Source organism: Xiphophorus couchianus, chromosome 12, assembly GCF_001444195.1.
Source record: "Xiphophorus couchianus chromosome 12, X_couchianus-1.0, whole genome shotgun sequence".
NCBI classification, from domain to species: domain Eukaryota; kingdom Metazoa; phylum Chordata; class Actinopteri; order Cyprinodontiformes; family Poeciliidae; genus Xiphophorus; species Xiphophorus couchianus.
Genome location: NC_040239.1, coordinates 19,239,008 through 19,255,053, shown reverse-complemented (window position 1 = coordinate 19,255,053; position 16,046 = coordinate 19,239,008). Strand labels below are relative to the sequence as shown.

Below are 16,046 nucleotides of genomic sequence, written 5' to 3'. Positions count from 1 at the left end.
TTTTTTATGACTGAAAATGCCATAAGCACATTGATAAGGAAAAAAAAATTACTTGACAAAATATGGCAGTGCTCTAACAAATTGTCTGTTGAACTGAATCAAGTAATTTTCAGCCAAATCAAAATTATTGTCTTAGTTCTGATCAGTGAACGCACCATACAAAAGCGCTACAAAGTCATGCTGCCAACCAGTTTTGTCTGTCTTTGGCTATGTTTTTCAGAGGGAATTAGAGTCAGTGTTCATTATCTTACTACTGCTTTGAAATAAAGTCAGAGGAAGTGCAAAAATGCTATGTAAAGCAGGTAAGAAGGTACTTCAAAGGAAACTGTTTTCGAGTCATGACTGCAGTTCACTCAGTGAAAAGTAGCAGCAAACAAATCGGATAGCAACAAGACTGAAAGGAGGACATTAAGTTGTCATCATTTGGTTGACATAAAAGTGGATGTAAATCATTTTTAGCCTTACATCTTTTTTATGGTTCCTAAAATTAGTATTGTCAGGTCAAAACTTTACAAAAAAAATTTGGGGACTAGAAATGATCCACTAAAGTCTGACTTGGCTCATCTCATTTTAAAAACACACATATATTTTTTGTTAACATACTAACCTTTCATCTTCTCAGCTATGTAAAGTACAGTGGTGAGTATCCCCGCCTGTCACGCGGGAGACCGGGGTTCGATTCCCTGACGGGGAGTGAAGTTTGTTTCAGGTCCGTCTTGAAAATGAGATCTAGATCTCAACGGGGTTTACCTGATTAAATAAAGGAATATTATATATTCCCAATTTGCTCTATAGCAATTTCCTACCATTGTCTTTGTCATAAGGGTTGTCTAGACAACACCACTAAACCATAATGTTTAATACAGCCACATTTATTCCAACTGATCTGCCTCCCACAAATCTTAACTGCCTGGTGTCGATCTGTTTCTTGGACCAGGCCCAGCCCCGACTGTGCTCAGGCAGGTAAGAGCTCTGATAAGCACCCCACTCCCTGGCCTGGGCCACAGATGAAAACACGTCTCCCCTTTTACCACTTTCATCTTTGGCCAACATTCCACCCAAGCATACCCTATGGCTCCTTGTCCCCTGCCTCCTCTTATCCTTTTTCCTCCTCCAGCCTCTGTCATGCAGGGGACCAAGAATGGCATGCAGGGACAAACTTGAGACCTTGCGAAAAGAGAGGGAAAAAAAAACAGGAGGGGGAAGGACGTTGTGAGGTGGGGATGGTGAAGAAGAAAGGAGTTGTGAAGAAAAAGAGAAATGCACATTGTACTTTTCAAATGGATGGGAAATGATTCGCTAGGATTTGCTGACAATTATACGGTGGGGTTTAATCAATTCGGACCATTCACAGCGTGGAGAGGGCTGATCCCCCAGTACAAAGGAACAGACCGTGGGAGGGCGGTACCTAAGAAAACTCTGGCCTGGTGTAAGTAACATGAGGCAACACTCCCCTCCCCACACATTGCACTGCAGCATATGGCTCCTCTCTGAACTTATTAGCTAGCGGATTAAGGCCAATCGCACAGACCCAAGGGCCTGTGGCTGCCTCTGCTGCACCCTCCCTTGCTCCTCCTTGCCCCCAGGAATGAAGCTGAGTGACAGGGAGCATTGTGTTGGGCACCTGAATTGCCACACCTCTCACTTACCCTGTCATACAGTGCAGTTTGATGAGGTTATTTGCTAGAAGGAACTGGATCCAACCACTAGCCCTAGAGTCACAGAACAAACCACACAGAGCCAATCAATCAGTCTCTAATGTTGCATTAAAGCAGGTCCCATCAAGAATTTACCCATCTTTCCACCCCATAAGAAATTTTACCCATTTTAATGACCCTCTCATAAGTCTGCCTCCAAATTAGTAAGCTGCTCAGCTATGGAGAGGATTGTAAGCACCTGAATGTGAACACACAGATTAGGCCTGTAGATATGATGTCTAATTACCATCTCATTGCAACTCGACATGCAAGCTCGACATGAGTGCGGACGTGCTGGGAGAAAAAGGTCCATTTGACAGAGGTTGATTATAGGTCCATTATGCACAAAGTACTTAGAGATGGGCTGAGAGTGGGAATTAAGAGCTTGATGGCTACTGTGAGGGGACCTGGACTGAAGAACAGCGGTGTAGCAGTCAACAGGGTCTTGGGTCTACAGGAGGCCACGGCTGGGGGAGGGTGTACAGTAGTTTCTGCCCTTGTTGATTGGTCATCTAGAGAGATCTGACAAAAGAAGAGCCCCCCTACTTAAGTCCTCATTTGATCTGGAAAGTGGCAGGTGATCCTCTGAATCTTTTTGTGTCAGCTCACAGGGGTCAGATGGCCCAGAGTGACTTGTCTTACCTGGCACCCATCAAAGCTCCTCCTTTGGAGCACATGGTGAATCAGTCTCGGGTATCCACCCCTCTGAGAGCTCCACCTGGCCATAGGGTAAAGAGGTGAGCTCCACAGCAGGGGTGCTGGATCCCAGCTTCACTAATCCTATCACATACTGCGAGGGGGTTGAAGTTCTTCAACAAAGGTCAGAGATGGGAGCAGAGAATCTACATCTTTGTGGCTAGACAGGATTAGAAGACCAGGGGTTTATGATTGCGGCATCACGCCTGCACATCACAAAAGTATTTGTGGAACTAACTGAAAGACCAGCATTTGGTGGGATTGTGAGGATGCGAAACTTACACTGTCAACGATCTTTGATGTGCATCTTTAGTTTATTGTTTGTACACTTGCTTTACAGTGCAGTTCTTGTTGAGAAAGAAGGCCTTGAAGTTGCTCTTGGGTAGAAGAAATCTGGCATTTCCAGACAGATCTCCTTATTCTGACACTTGTTATGTGTTGCTTGTTGTTACTGGATTTCAAGGAGATTGCCTGTCTTGAGAGCTGATGATTGATGGTCTTTCACATCTTTGGCTGTTGCAAACACTATATCTCACATAAAAACCCAGGACACAGACAGTGATACTGCAGGTAAAATTTTGGAGAGGAAAACACATACGCTGCAGGAATTTCATCAACATAGATCTTAAAGAGCATCCTGATAGTCAAGTAATTTTCTTAGTTCATGTTAAGCCACATCAGGCCAATCAACACTTTGGCACCAATTCTGACACTCTCTCACCCCTGACAACACCTTGAAAGTGCAGCTTCACTTATAAAATGCTTTTCTCATAACAGAATTAGCCACAGCACAGCCAAGGCATTCTCAATAGGGCGTACATCCTGACTAAAAGCAACATTCTGGTTAGAGGTTATAGGGAGATAATATGTTACCTGCAGTTGAAAACTCTGACAGTGTCTTTAATTAATATAAAATTGGACTAGTTGGTCCACATGCATGTTGAAAGCCTGCCAAAGACATTACTTCTACAATTTTAAAAACTCTAATTTAAAAAATCTCATCATGTTGGTGAGTTCTTGCAGATATATAGCATATTGAGGCATTACCAACCAAAAAAAATAAAAGGCATAAAAGCAAAATAGAGTTTTCTCGGATATGATGTATGATGTATCTTGATGAGATCTAAGTCTTTGAATTTTGAAGACCTCCTTGTCATTATCCTAATTTTTAGCAAAAAATTTTCTATCAGATTCAACAGAGGATTCTTGCTGGACTACTCCCAAAATATAATTATTGCATTCAGTCAGTAAAAAAATGTTAGTAAAATTAAAACATTATTTTACAGCTAATTAAGCAAGGGGTATGAATAATTTTGGGCTTAATTGTAAATCCTTGATATATGGTATATATTTTTCAGATTGGATTGAAATTCTGGATCAGAGTTATAACTGAATAAGTACCGAATGAGATAAAAGTCACATTGTAGAATGATAGTGCTTGTCTCTGATCACCTCATTAAATGCATGTTATGTTCAAGAGCATTTAGCAGAGGGCATTAGATAGCCATAGAGATAAAACCTTGAATAGAATGAATGTAAGGCCAATGGTTAACATTTGCGATGAGCTCCATGCTGAACCTTGGGGTTCATCCTGGTGCATTTGCCTCCATTATTGATTGAATAAGCAGATTGTGCTGGCAGGGCTCCATCTCCCTCCACACACCGTAGCCCTGTATCACTGTCTGAACTCACTCAAATCACGTTAGGCAGTCAAATCGGGTTAGCCACTCTTTAGCATCAAACACACTTTTGATTCAAAGCATCACTTCATTGTCACTCGACATGTTGGCATGCCAGAGACTGAGTTGTCAGTGCTTCTGCACTGATCCACATCCACTAGGGTCAAAAAGACTGGGATACTGAGCTGCTCTGATTATAGATAGGCGTGTGTGTGTGTGTGGGGTGTGTGTGTGTGTGTGTGTGTGTGTGTGTGTGCAGACAAGCAGGGGGTTGATGGTCGGACCATGAGATATTTTAGGGAGGGTTGAGAAGAGTTACTGACAATCTGGCAGTCCTTCACAGTGACACGTGTGTTTGATGGTACACACAGCCTGTGCTCAGCCTCTGTGACCCACTGCTGTCACTGAGGGTTGAGGATGTGGCAGCGTGCCACCGTCTGCGCTGTGGAGGGATACGTTTTGTTCAGGGTGGGTTGGCGGGGGCAAGGACAGAGGTGGGGGTTGGAGCGAAAGACAGGGGCTGTGTCAGAACTGCCAGTCTTTGTGCTTGTTGCAGCGTATAGATAGATACTTACAACTTATACTTATTTTTCCCGAAAAATAAATACATTTTAATAATATGAGTGTTTTCTTTATATAAAAACTTCATCCTGAAAACTGAATTCACAAGAAAGAAATGCTTGCAAGATGTACGTTATTTCTAGAACAAAAACAGGGTCAAGATAAAACAGAAGAAGATGAAACATGATGTTTTACATTATGTTTAGTTAGAGATGCAACAATAAATTGGCCAGAGGTCGGAATCAGAGAAGTTTTCCCTCATTGGCACTGAGAAATAAATGCCTGGTAAATTTATTTATGTTTCTTCCTTTTCATTAAATGGTTCAAAACTAAGAACTTGTTCCATTTTCAGTGATTCTTGATCAAATTAATGTTGAGTTTGATAAAAAAAAAAATTGGTTTGTCTATCTATTTTGCAAGGATAGAAGCAACACATAACTAATCTTAAAGTATACTCTACCATGTTTTTTTTTTTTTTTGCAATATTGAGGGCATCTGTATTGATATGATTCCTTGAAAATCTCTTATGACTTTACATCCTAGAAATTGTTCTCATACCTCACTAATGTCATTTTCCTGTACCGTTTCCTCTGACATTTTTTCTTAGTCAGGAGTGGCAATTTATTGAACACTATAGAGCAATTATGTTCTTGAGAGTAACCGAGTTGCACGTCACTCTGATTCATATATGTATACGCTCCGAGGTGGATTCAGATGGTCCAAGTGTGTGAGGCTAATAGCAGAAGAGTAGGAGGAAGAGGTGCGTGGAGAAGTTAAAAAGGCTATAAGGCTAACAGTGGGTGTAGGCAGATTTCTAGGTTTGCGTGTGTGTGCGTGTGTGTGAGAGTGAGTGTGCTTATGTATTAGTGTATAGGCAGCTTGAGGTACACTAACCCTACTCTGATAAAAATGTGTGGGATGTGAGGACGGTTGTGGAGCCCCAGAGCCAATCTACCCAGGACCCTCACTGCTGCCTGAGGGCCTCTTCAGCGCCTTCCTCCACCTGTCTCCCTCTATTTTTTGCTCTCCTGATACTCAAATTCTCCAGGAATGTCTGAACCAAAGGTTTTATATTTGTACTTTTAGCTTCAACTTTTAGGAGATTTTTTTCTATGAAATTTAGCACATTATCAGAATTGTAAAATATGCATTGAGCAAATTAAGGTTGGAAGAAGTTTTTTTTTTCTATTTCTTTGTATCTCAAGAAAAGAGAAAGCAAAATGCAAAATAAGATGCACGTATAAAATTTAGCAATTAATATACCAACATAACACTAATTTTAAAAAAACATACCTGGATCTGATGGAACCATGAACTTTCTACTTTTTTGCAGTGCAACAAGAAGCGTCACTGACAAACACAGTGTATGCTCACTCTACGCATCAACAAACAGCCACTGCAAATTGTTTGAAATATACATCACACAAGCACTTTGCAAATGTAATTTTTTAGCATTTGAACTTGGAGTGGTGCAATAAACAATTTGGCTATCACATTAAGATTGAGTAGAGGTAGAAGAGAGTGATGCAAAAAAGCCCCCCCAAAAAAACTGAGCTGAGCAGCAGAGAGAATACGGAGGTTTTGATCAGGAGTTTCTCTGGGATAATTGTCAGGATCTGCCGTTTGGAAAATGACTGACGAAAGGAGCGGCATGACAGTGGAATTTGTTGAGGAAACATGACAATGTGTCAAACATCCATCAGACAAAGAAATGCAATATTTATGGATTCTTGAAGAACCTTTCTCTACCTCTCCTTACGTACACACTATTGCATTTTGTCTTCTGCTTAAGTTGTTTCCCACCTCGTCACGTGTCTTGCTAATGTTCTCTCATAATAGGATTAACATGCAAGAAAAGCTTGTTACTAAATGTATTGTTAATAATCGTTATCAAAAATTAGGATCAAGACTATTTTAAAAATATATATATAGAACCACAAAAGAAAAGTTACGTTTTATGGAACCAAGTTTTTAAAGCAGAACTTAAAACATTTAATTGTACTATACTGCTGAATATTGCAATGATGATATCAAAAGTGATTAACTTGCATTTTGTTTATTGATCTTAATTTTCCATTTCCCACCACTTCCTCTAAGCTGTACTACTTCAGATCTAGATCCAGCATGCAAAGAAGAGAGCAAAATCCATCCAACTAGACTAATGTACTATTTGTGGGAAGAGTTGAAATGCATGGCACATGCAATTTGATAGACTATCAGATATTCTATCCAAACAGCGCTTCACAATTGTGACGTTATATACACTCATATTATAGATAAGATTGCAATGCGCTACATTGCGCAGCTCCAATCTGTCATACATGTAAATCCTAAATAAAAAAAAACATAAAAACAACTTTGCAAAAAAACGATGTTGCAACATTTTTGTTGCAAAAAAATGTAACAAAAATACTAGTTTCCAATGTATTTCTAAATCCAGAAGTGGACAGAAGACAATTTGACCATAAACCAGTCACATCCAGGAGCAAATGTAAGATGATTTCTGACTGAGGAGTCAAAAGAATGATCAAGAAAATTGAAGTCACAGACTACTTACAAAGAAAGACCAACAATTAGTTTTTCCATGAAAGCAGGAAGTAACTAACTCACCCGCCACGGACTTAACGGTGACTCCACAATTATCTGCCGTTGAAGAAAAAAAAAAGCATTTTGAACTCTATCTAAAATTTTCTAGACACCATTTGGATAACCAAAAAATTAGGAGTCTTATCAGATGAGACCATAAATGTTGGAGAAGAAAAACATCAACAGTAAAGTTCATGGGTAGAAATGTCACGGTGTGATGCTGTTTGTCAGCATATGGTAATTCCAGGCTTTATATAAATGTCTAAAAGATAGTTTGACCAAGATATTCTTTAAAGGATACTTAAGACAAACAATTCAAAATACAAGGAAACAGAGAAATAACATAAAACTTCTAGAATGGCAATCATCCAACATGAGGGTCATTTAAAATCAGTAGAAAGAACAGGTGATCGTAGCACATAGAAGAGGGCCTCAGACCCTCCAAAATTTAAATACAGTTTATCTGGAAACAATCCACAATGTATGCCGCCAGTTTCTGTATGCAGGTATCATCTTGAAGCTGTCTTTATCAAAACAGACCCTTTGTCAGTATTAAATGCATTTCAAGTGTTTCAACACTTACTTCCAGTAATTCCCCATAAATAATTACCGACCAATTTGTCGTTGAATTTCTTTTACAAATGGGTTATTTGGATTGTTAGCAACATCTGGTGTGGATATCATGTCAGGAACTCCATTAGGAATATATTTATTGTTAAAACTGCTGATGTGTTCAATATTTATTTCACCTCAAATCAGAGCACGGTTCTTGAACATCAACTAATCAAGTTACGAACAGAAGAAACAAACAAGCATCGGCAACTCTGCAGATTCACATACTGTCACTCTTAAAGATGCAGATGTTTAGAAGAAAAGAAGAAAAAAGAGGAAAAACCTTTTTTTTTCCTGAGGCTACTGATTAATTAGCACTATCTGTCTGAAGACCTCCTGCTATGATTAGACAACCCGCCCCTCCCTCATCTCTCTCTCCAAACACATACACACACACGCACACACACCTACTAAGAAAACAAAACCCACTAATCATTTGAAGCCTGTGCTTTGTAGGTGGGGCCCCCGGTCATTATCAGGGCCCCCAGCAGCAGCAGGTTTTGTTGGTTTTAGCTTTGCATCCCCAATCAATCCCTAACAGGAAGAGTTTTAATCAGGGTCTTAATACAGCAGTACAAGAGGTGGGACGGCCCTTTGTCTGGGCCCTGAAAAGCCTGATCAGAGGGGAGTCCTCTCGCGTTTCTTTACATTCACCTGCTGGGCCTTATTGGGTCTCTTTCTGAAAGAAAAGGGAGCAGGGAAATGAATAAAGAACACGGGCAAAGTGTGGGCCGGTTCAGCCGGCCTGTACGGGTTAATCAAGGAGCTACTTGTCATCTCCACAGTCTCCCCCGGTCTCTTTCCCATGCCAATTCAGGCACGCCGAGGAGCTGGGCAGAGCCGAACAACAGCGGGCCATAACACAACATTGAGCTAATGATACGCTACTTTAAAACGAACGCGTGAAGCAGGGAGGTGGGAGGAGAAACGGAGGAAAGCCAGGGGGAGGGAGAAAAAGTTGATGATTTGCAGTGAAATGCAATTTTGAGAGTCTGGGAATATGAGAGAAAGATATAGAAACTAAAATAGAATCAAAAATATTGTACAGCAGGATGTGATTTTGTTAAAAGCAAACACAACAAGCACACAGAGCGGGTGATGGGTTTGTTCAGGCTGCAGAGAATATTCAGCGAATCACCCATACGTATAATCTGCACTCTGTGGGGGGAAACAATGAACTGACATTTCCATATGTTAGTTTTTGTGTTATTTATTTATTTTTTCTTTCTACTTTATAGGGACGTCAACCAGAAAAACAAAACAAATTTCTCCTTTGGCAAAATTTGAAAAGATGATACAAGTTTAGACTATAGATTTCTAGAGGTTCATTAACAAATACATGTGTGAAAAGGTGTGAAGGAGGGAGCATTAACGCTGCTTCAAAGGCTGTGAAGTGATGCTCTTACTCCATCTAGTGAAAAGAGTGAGAAAAATCCCTTCATACATTTGAAGAACTGGGTGTGTAGGGGTGTGTGTGTGTGTGTGTGTGTATTTAGTGTTTTATTACACTAACATTTTAAGAAATGCAATTTAAAAGATATCACCATAATTCAGCACAAACATGCAGACATATGAGAGCAGGAAAAAATATGAAACATAAACATTTATGCGGATTGATGATTACATTAATCTGCTTTGCTTCAACGTTTCCACTAGACAAAGAAATCAAGACGGCTTTGGGATGTATCCATACTTCAGTTGATTTGCAATGACGCATCCATCAGTCAACCAGAGATCTAAAGCGGACAAGGTCATCTTGATCAACACAGATAGGCCAAACGTTGAAAAATCTCTTGCTTTTTTTTTTTTTAACTATTCATTAAATGCATTAAAACTAAAAAGTCTCATCATTATCCAGCCCATAAATGCAACAGCTAACACTATATGCTTTAATACACTTTGCTGGAATTAAAAAACTCTGATAAAAGCTTGGGAGAAACGCTTCAATGCATAAATAAGAATAAACTTGTAATTCCTTCATTTTCCGTTAGATTCAGAACTAGATCTGTCGAGGGCACATTTCTTCTTTTTTATGTGTCATTATCTTTAAAAAAACAACAATCATGGTAACACAGAATCGGCAGATTTCACCAAAGACGGACAATCCGCATTGGTTTAGAAAAAACCTTCATCTCTGCATCTATTTACTTCCATCTGAAATATTTTTTAAATAATGTGTAAAATTGAACACAAAATTTACATTTTAAAGATATTGTTATTAACAATACTAATTATTGTTACTCAATCAACACAGTCCAAATCTGCGTCAGGAATTGCATATTTATCATTGCTGATTTTCGGCTGTCACTCAGTTTTTGAAATTTAACCAAGCAGACATCCAAAACAGCATTTTCCAACATGTTTCCTGTAAAAAAAAAAAAAAAGAAAGAAAAAAAAAAAAGACATAAGTTCAATCCAACGTCTGTGACATTTCCGAGGATAAAAACGCTGGCAATTTGTGCGACACAGAAAGCTCTGTTGAATTATGCGAGTACTTTAAACGTCAAATTTGTCAGAGACAATGTAGACTGGCGCCTAATGGCTGATCTACCTGACAGGGCTTTTTGTTGAAGTCCACAGAAAGTCCACGGGAAGCCTTCTGTGCTCTCCAGCAGGGCCTGATGCACTTATAAGAATGTGATCTATGTAACGAAAAGGGATGGCAGCAATTAGAAAACAAAAGAGGTGAGGAGGAGGGGGCCTGGTGATTGTAGCAAGAGTACTTCAATACCCAGTTTTTGCATTGTCAATTAGAGAAGCCACACAGTGTCAGAGAAAGACAGAAAAAAACAGATATTTCCTGCTGGTTGATATTTACAAAAAAAAAAAAAAAAAACAATATATATATATATATATATATATATATATATATATATATTTTTTTTTTTTTTAAATAATTGTGACTACTGCAAATCTAACACAAATCTTTTAAAATATGTATATGCGCATGATCTTTTTAAAATCAAAATTGCTTTTACTTTTAGGTATAAGACCTATCATTTAATTTGTTTTCCTTTTCTGAAATGAATTGGGCATCTAAAATGTAAACATGTTGGGAGGTTTGTGGGAAAACTTAAACATCTATACTTTGGTGTGGTAGCAAAATTAAAACCAAATGCTACGCGACGTTATGCACAAGCACACTTTCAGTCCATTTAAAAATTTAATAAGCTGAAAGCTTATTTGTCTGATTTGCTGGCTTTTTGGCTTCATTTTGGCAGGCGTACACTGCAGAAGGTCACCAATTCACCTGTAAGGAGGGAATTTACCCTGCCTAATTTTTCCTGTCCTTCAGGTGCAGCCTGCCACCCTGCTTTGCATTTTAATGAAGACTACATGTTTATTAAATCTTAGAGTGCCCCCTCCTTTTTAAAAAAAAACAAACTCTGAAATAAATGGCTTACGGTTACTAGGCAACGCAAGTTGATCAAACATGCTTCGCCCTCCCCCAATTTTAAGCTCATAATTCATCATCTATATTCAGGCATCAGTTCTTAATTAGATTAAGATGCATAACACTCCCCCTTCTCAACTGAAATCCTATTCACGCAAATGAATTAACACACAAACACACACACACATGCGTCCACGTGTGAAGCTAGAACAATTTAACAATGAATTTTAAAACGCTTAAATTGCAGATGAAAGGTGATTTGTGGCAAAGTTCAGACATTTCTAAAAATATTTACTAAAATAGTATAATAAAAATAAATTTTTGCTTTTGTGAGACCAGAAAAACCTTTGTATCACAAACTGTAATAACAGGAGTTGCTTTAGATCCTGTTTATAATTCGGGGAATTTAAAAACCACCGTACATAATACTTACAAAATATAAACAAAATACATCAATTAGTAACCAAACTTTGCACTTCAAATAATGTTGCAGGCCATTTGGAGAACTTACTGCAAAGTATTTGAATTTACAACAAAAAGATTGTGCCTTACTGTCCGTGCTGCCCCCAAAAGCTAAGCTGTGCTTTTCACTTCCTGAAATCTTAATCAGCACAGTCATCTACAAATGAGAATGAAAGACTCTGTTGTTTTTTTTTTTTTTTTTTGGTTTTTATCTACTTCATTAAGAGAAAGAAAGAGAAAACAGCAGGGTTCTTGCACAGTTTGCCTTAGCTTCCAGGTAAAGTTAAAATGGGTCATCAAATTTCATCACAATTCTCAAAGGAGCGACCGTGGCAAACCAAGGTTTGCATGGCAAACCAAGGACAGTTGGATTTGCTGCAAAGAGCACGGCTCGCTTTGCTCTCCCTGGAGCCACGGCTTTGATTGAGCGCCTGAAATGAGTTGAAATGTCACAAATCTCCGCCAGTATACTAGAAATGAAAATTGGCCTTGTGGCGGTTTTAAGGCTCCCATTAAGAGTGGGCTTAACGTTTTCTATTTAAGTGTGCCGTTGGAGTGCATCTAAAATACAACATTATTACACATCTCTGCGCACTCAAGGAAAAATGTTCCCCTGGAACTTGTCAATGCAGATGGAGTCTCGGCTATATTAAAAAAAAAAAACACAGCTCAGAATCAGAGGCCTTGATAGGACAGAAGGGTAGGAATAAGCTCAGGGGAAGACGAGCTTGAATTAAATTTGCAAAAAATATGTGTTCAGGATGGGAGAAATTGTCATGTGATTAGTAGCAGAATGCAGATTGTAGTCCTTGATTCTGGCTTTTATATATAAAAAAAGGTAAATATAGCACATCTGACAACTGAGTGTCTGGTTTTATCAAATACTAACACATCTTACACACAAGCTTTCCTTGTTAGAACTGAATACACTGACTTGGTAAATCTACAGCCCTTCTATTTACCCCTTATTTCTTAGGTAGCTGGATTTTTTTTCCAGGGAAACAGAAAAATGACTATCCTGGCTGTTTAGTATTCACATCACACAAAGTGGGTCTGTGTTCCTTATTTAGTCCCGTACTGTACAGCTGGGGAGCTGTCCAGCGTGGAGCGGCAGCATGCAAATGAGTCTGGATTTGAATGGAGATGGAGGTAGACACAAAGCTCAATTAGAGACAGAAAGAAGTGGTGGGGGAACGTCTGGACAGAAAAGGGGGGGAGGATGGAGAGAAAAAAAAAAAAAAACGCTTAATGCCAACCTGAGCAAAACCAGTGTACAAACATGCCGAACCACAAAGCTGCATGCAAATAGCCAGACATATTTCTAAATTCTCCAGCCTGTCTTTCTAGGGGATCAGACGGCTCAGCTCTTCAGCACGTTTCAGTCACACCAATCACACCAAGAAGATCCCGCATCATCCGTATCACACACACAATAAAAACAAAAAAGGTTTAAGGCCAGCGCGGGAAACAATAAATGAACAAATAAAAGCAAAAGAGGCGGCGGCCATTTTGTTCCTAGGTGTCATAGTTGATGCCCAGCAGCCAGCACGGCATATCACCTAACTGTCCTTGGAGGAGCCTCTGACATGAGCACTGTCACCTCTTGTTACCCTGGCAACTGCAGAATCAATTATGGGGGATGGGAGCAGAATATGAATATTCACATTGCAAGGGAACCTTCATCAAAATTTATAATGTCTTCATACTGCGTGGGTTATTTTTTTCTACATTTTGGTATGAATTATGGACCTTGGTTTTTATGTGATGGAACAACACAAAATAGCGTCTAATTGTGAAATGCAAGAAAATCACATTTTTATTTTTTCAATAAAAATGTGACCTGCATTTTTTATCCAGCCCCACCCATGGCTTCAACATTTTTTAGAACCACATTTTGATTAGTTACAGCCTCAAATTTTGGGGCAGTGTCCACTAGAAGTTTTGCACATGTTTAGTTGTGTCATGCTCTTTCCTTTTTATGATGATGCTTTGAAGAGTGTGCCACAAGCTTTAAAAAAAAAGCTCAGGATATTGTTTCATGGACATACCTTGCTTTAAACTTCTTTACAACTTTACTCCTTACCTGTCTGCTGTGTAGCTTGGTCTTCATGAAGCTGTCTAACAAACATCTGAGGCCATTACTGAACATGTGTACTTACACTAAGACTTAGCTAAGCTCAGTTGAACTCTTTCTAATTGCTGCAAAAGATAGTTCTACAAAGCACTGAGGTAGTGGACTGCTTCCATGGATTTCACTGTTTCAATAGTAAAATATTTTTTAAAACGGTGCATCATTTTCTTTCATTACAAAAATTATGCTCTACTTTTTGTTGGTCAGTCACCTCACAATATAATATTAGAGCTTATGGTTGCAATGGACCACAATAACATGAAACAGTTCAAGAGGTGCTACCACTTTTGGTAAAGACAAATAAACCAATTCAAGCAAATTGTTTGCTTTGGCATTGCTGCCTTGAAGAAAACAGAAAAGCTGTTCTGTATTTGGGGCGTATAGGGGTGGGTGCTCTCCAGCTTCTCCTCTCATTCTGCACCTACCATTATGACAAGGATCATGAATAGTTTACAAAACTGCACACAGCAAAAGGTTGACGTCTTGCATAGCATCATCGGCAGATTTTTAGCTGACTACATTGGGTCTATGACCTGCAGTGCAGTCATTTCATATACAGCTGAAGTACAACAGACAGGAGTGCAGGCTTGGGTCTGAGGGGATGGAGCTATCCTAATCAGGGGAGACTGGCAATGCAATATAGGTGTGGTTTCAAATAAAACATTGCTTGTACAATCAATATTGTCTATTTCCCGAGGCCTTCTTTGCGCAGTTTTATTTTCAACATCAAATCAGTTATTCAAGCAGGTCCAGTCTAAGTAAGGAAGAGGAATTGCCATTTCAGCCAAGAATACAAAGAGAATATATAGACAACTAAAAGAACCCCAGAACTATAGCACAAGAGTGAGCGCCAGAAATAAGTCATCACACACTGCGGAATTATGCGAAAACGCACGTGGCACGGTGTGACCACAGGCACGAACATCCACGCAGACACTCGGTCTGCGTGTGCGCGCGCTCGTACAGTAAACGTTGCAACGCTCTCATCAATAATGCATCGGCACTTCATGTTTATGCAATTCGCACGGCAGGCAAGCCCGAGCGATGGAGTCGGTGCCATCCTGATTCAGCGCAGCACGCACAGGCTACAAGTCACACACGTCTACGGACAGACTGAGCTCCTACAAGTTTTTTTTTTTTTTTTTACCGCCTGTGGAGAAGGAGATTAAGATTATAAAACAGTCTTCAGCACATACCTGTTAAGGCACTTTTTCTCTCTGATTCTGGTTTTTACGCAGGCTGGAAGGGCTCACAGTAACGCGTGCACTAAGGCTGTGCTGATATGCAAATTAAAGGCTCTGGCTCAATGCAGGGGCATTTATTATTCATAAATTACTCATGTTTATGCAAATTACGGGCTGATACGGAAACACTGGTGGGGGTTGAGTGGCTCAGTCTAAACATACTGTGTGATTCGATCGTTGTTGCGCTCAGCCATTTGTGATCCAGATTCAAACATTTGGCCAACAGAGATAGTCATGGAGTAGTCGCTGTTCTCTGAACTTTTCGAGGTAGGATTGGGAGGGTTGGGTTTTACATCCAAAGGTGGGCCCTGTGCATTGTGGTCTTGTATTTGTGTATGTAGATAAAGCACGGGTTTTATTTGAATTTTTCAATACGAACAAAAAGTTTAATTTATGTCTTATGTTTTACATGAAATAAACTGCAATACATGGTACATATTCAAGTTAATGTAATAATTATAGTGCCTTTCAAAAGTATTTTTTATATATATTTTTTTTTACACTTTGGCTCATCACAGCCACACATTTTGACTAACATTTTTTGCCTTTATAAATTGTTGCCAAAAATCTTTTAAAATTAAGTATAATATAAGGTGTTACTGTACAAAATCTGCATTCTCTCAAATAATAGTCATATAACATTATGAACTAAAGTCAAAATGAATACATTGAAAGACAAAATAAATTGCCAGATTAAAATTTTTTTTGAATGCATCTGAGCATGTCTTTGTTTGTTTGTTGTTTGTTTTGTTTTTAGTTTCCACATTTCGTACCAGCTGGTGGTGGTAAAGTACTATCATGCTGTTTGCCAACCATCTTTCAAGCTTTACAAGAAGAATAACTTTCTGCCCTTTTTATTTTTAACCATGACACTTTCTGGACAGGGAAAGTTAAATTGTAAAACTTCATTATTGACAAACCTATTTTGTTTGTTAAGTTGTTGTTTTTTCATACTATTGGCACTTTCTGCACCCCATACTAACA

The 16,046-nt window shown here is 39.1% G+C and overlaps 1 long non-coding RNA gene across 1 annotated transcript in view; it reads right to left on the bottom strand.

The window, feature by feature from the left end:
• LOC114153955 (uncharacterized) overlaps positions 1-15,088 on the bottom strand; it is a 43,917-nt gene extending 28,829 nt beyond the window's left edge. The window contains exon 1 of the long non-coding RNA XR_003597445.1: positions 15,015-15,088. This is a non-coding gene — a long non-coding RNA (uncharacterized LOC114153955). The remainder of the gene's footprint in view (positions 1-15,014) is intronic.
• Positions 15,089-16,046: the final 958 nt, after the last annotated feature.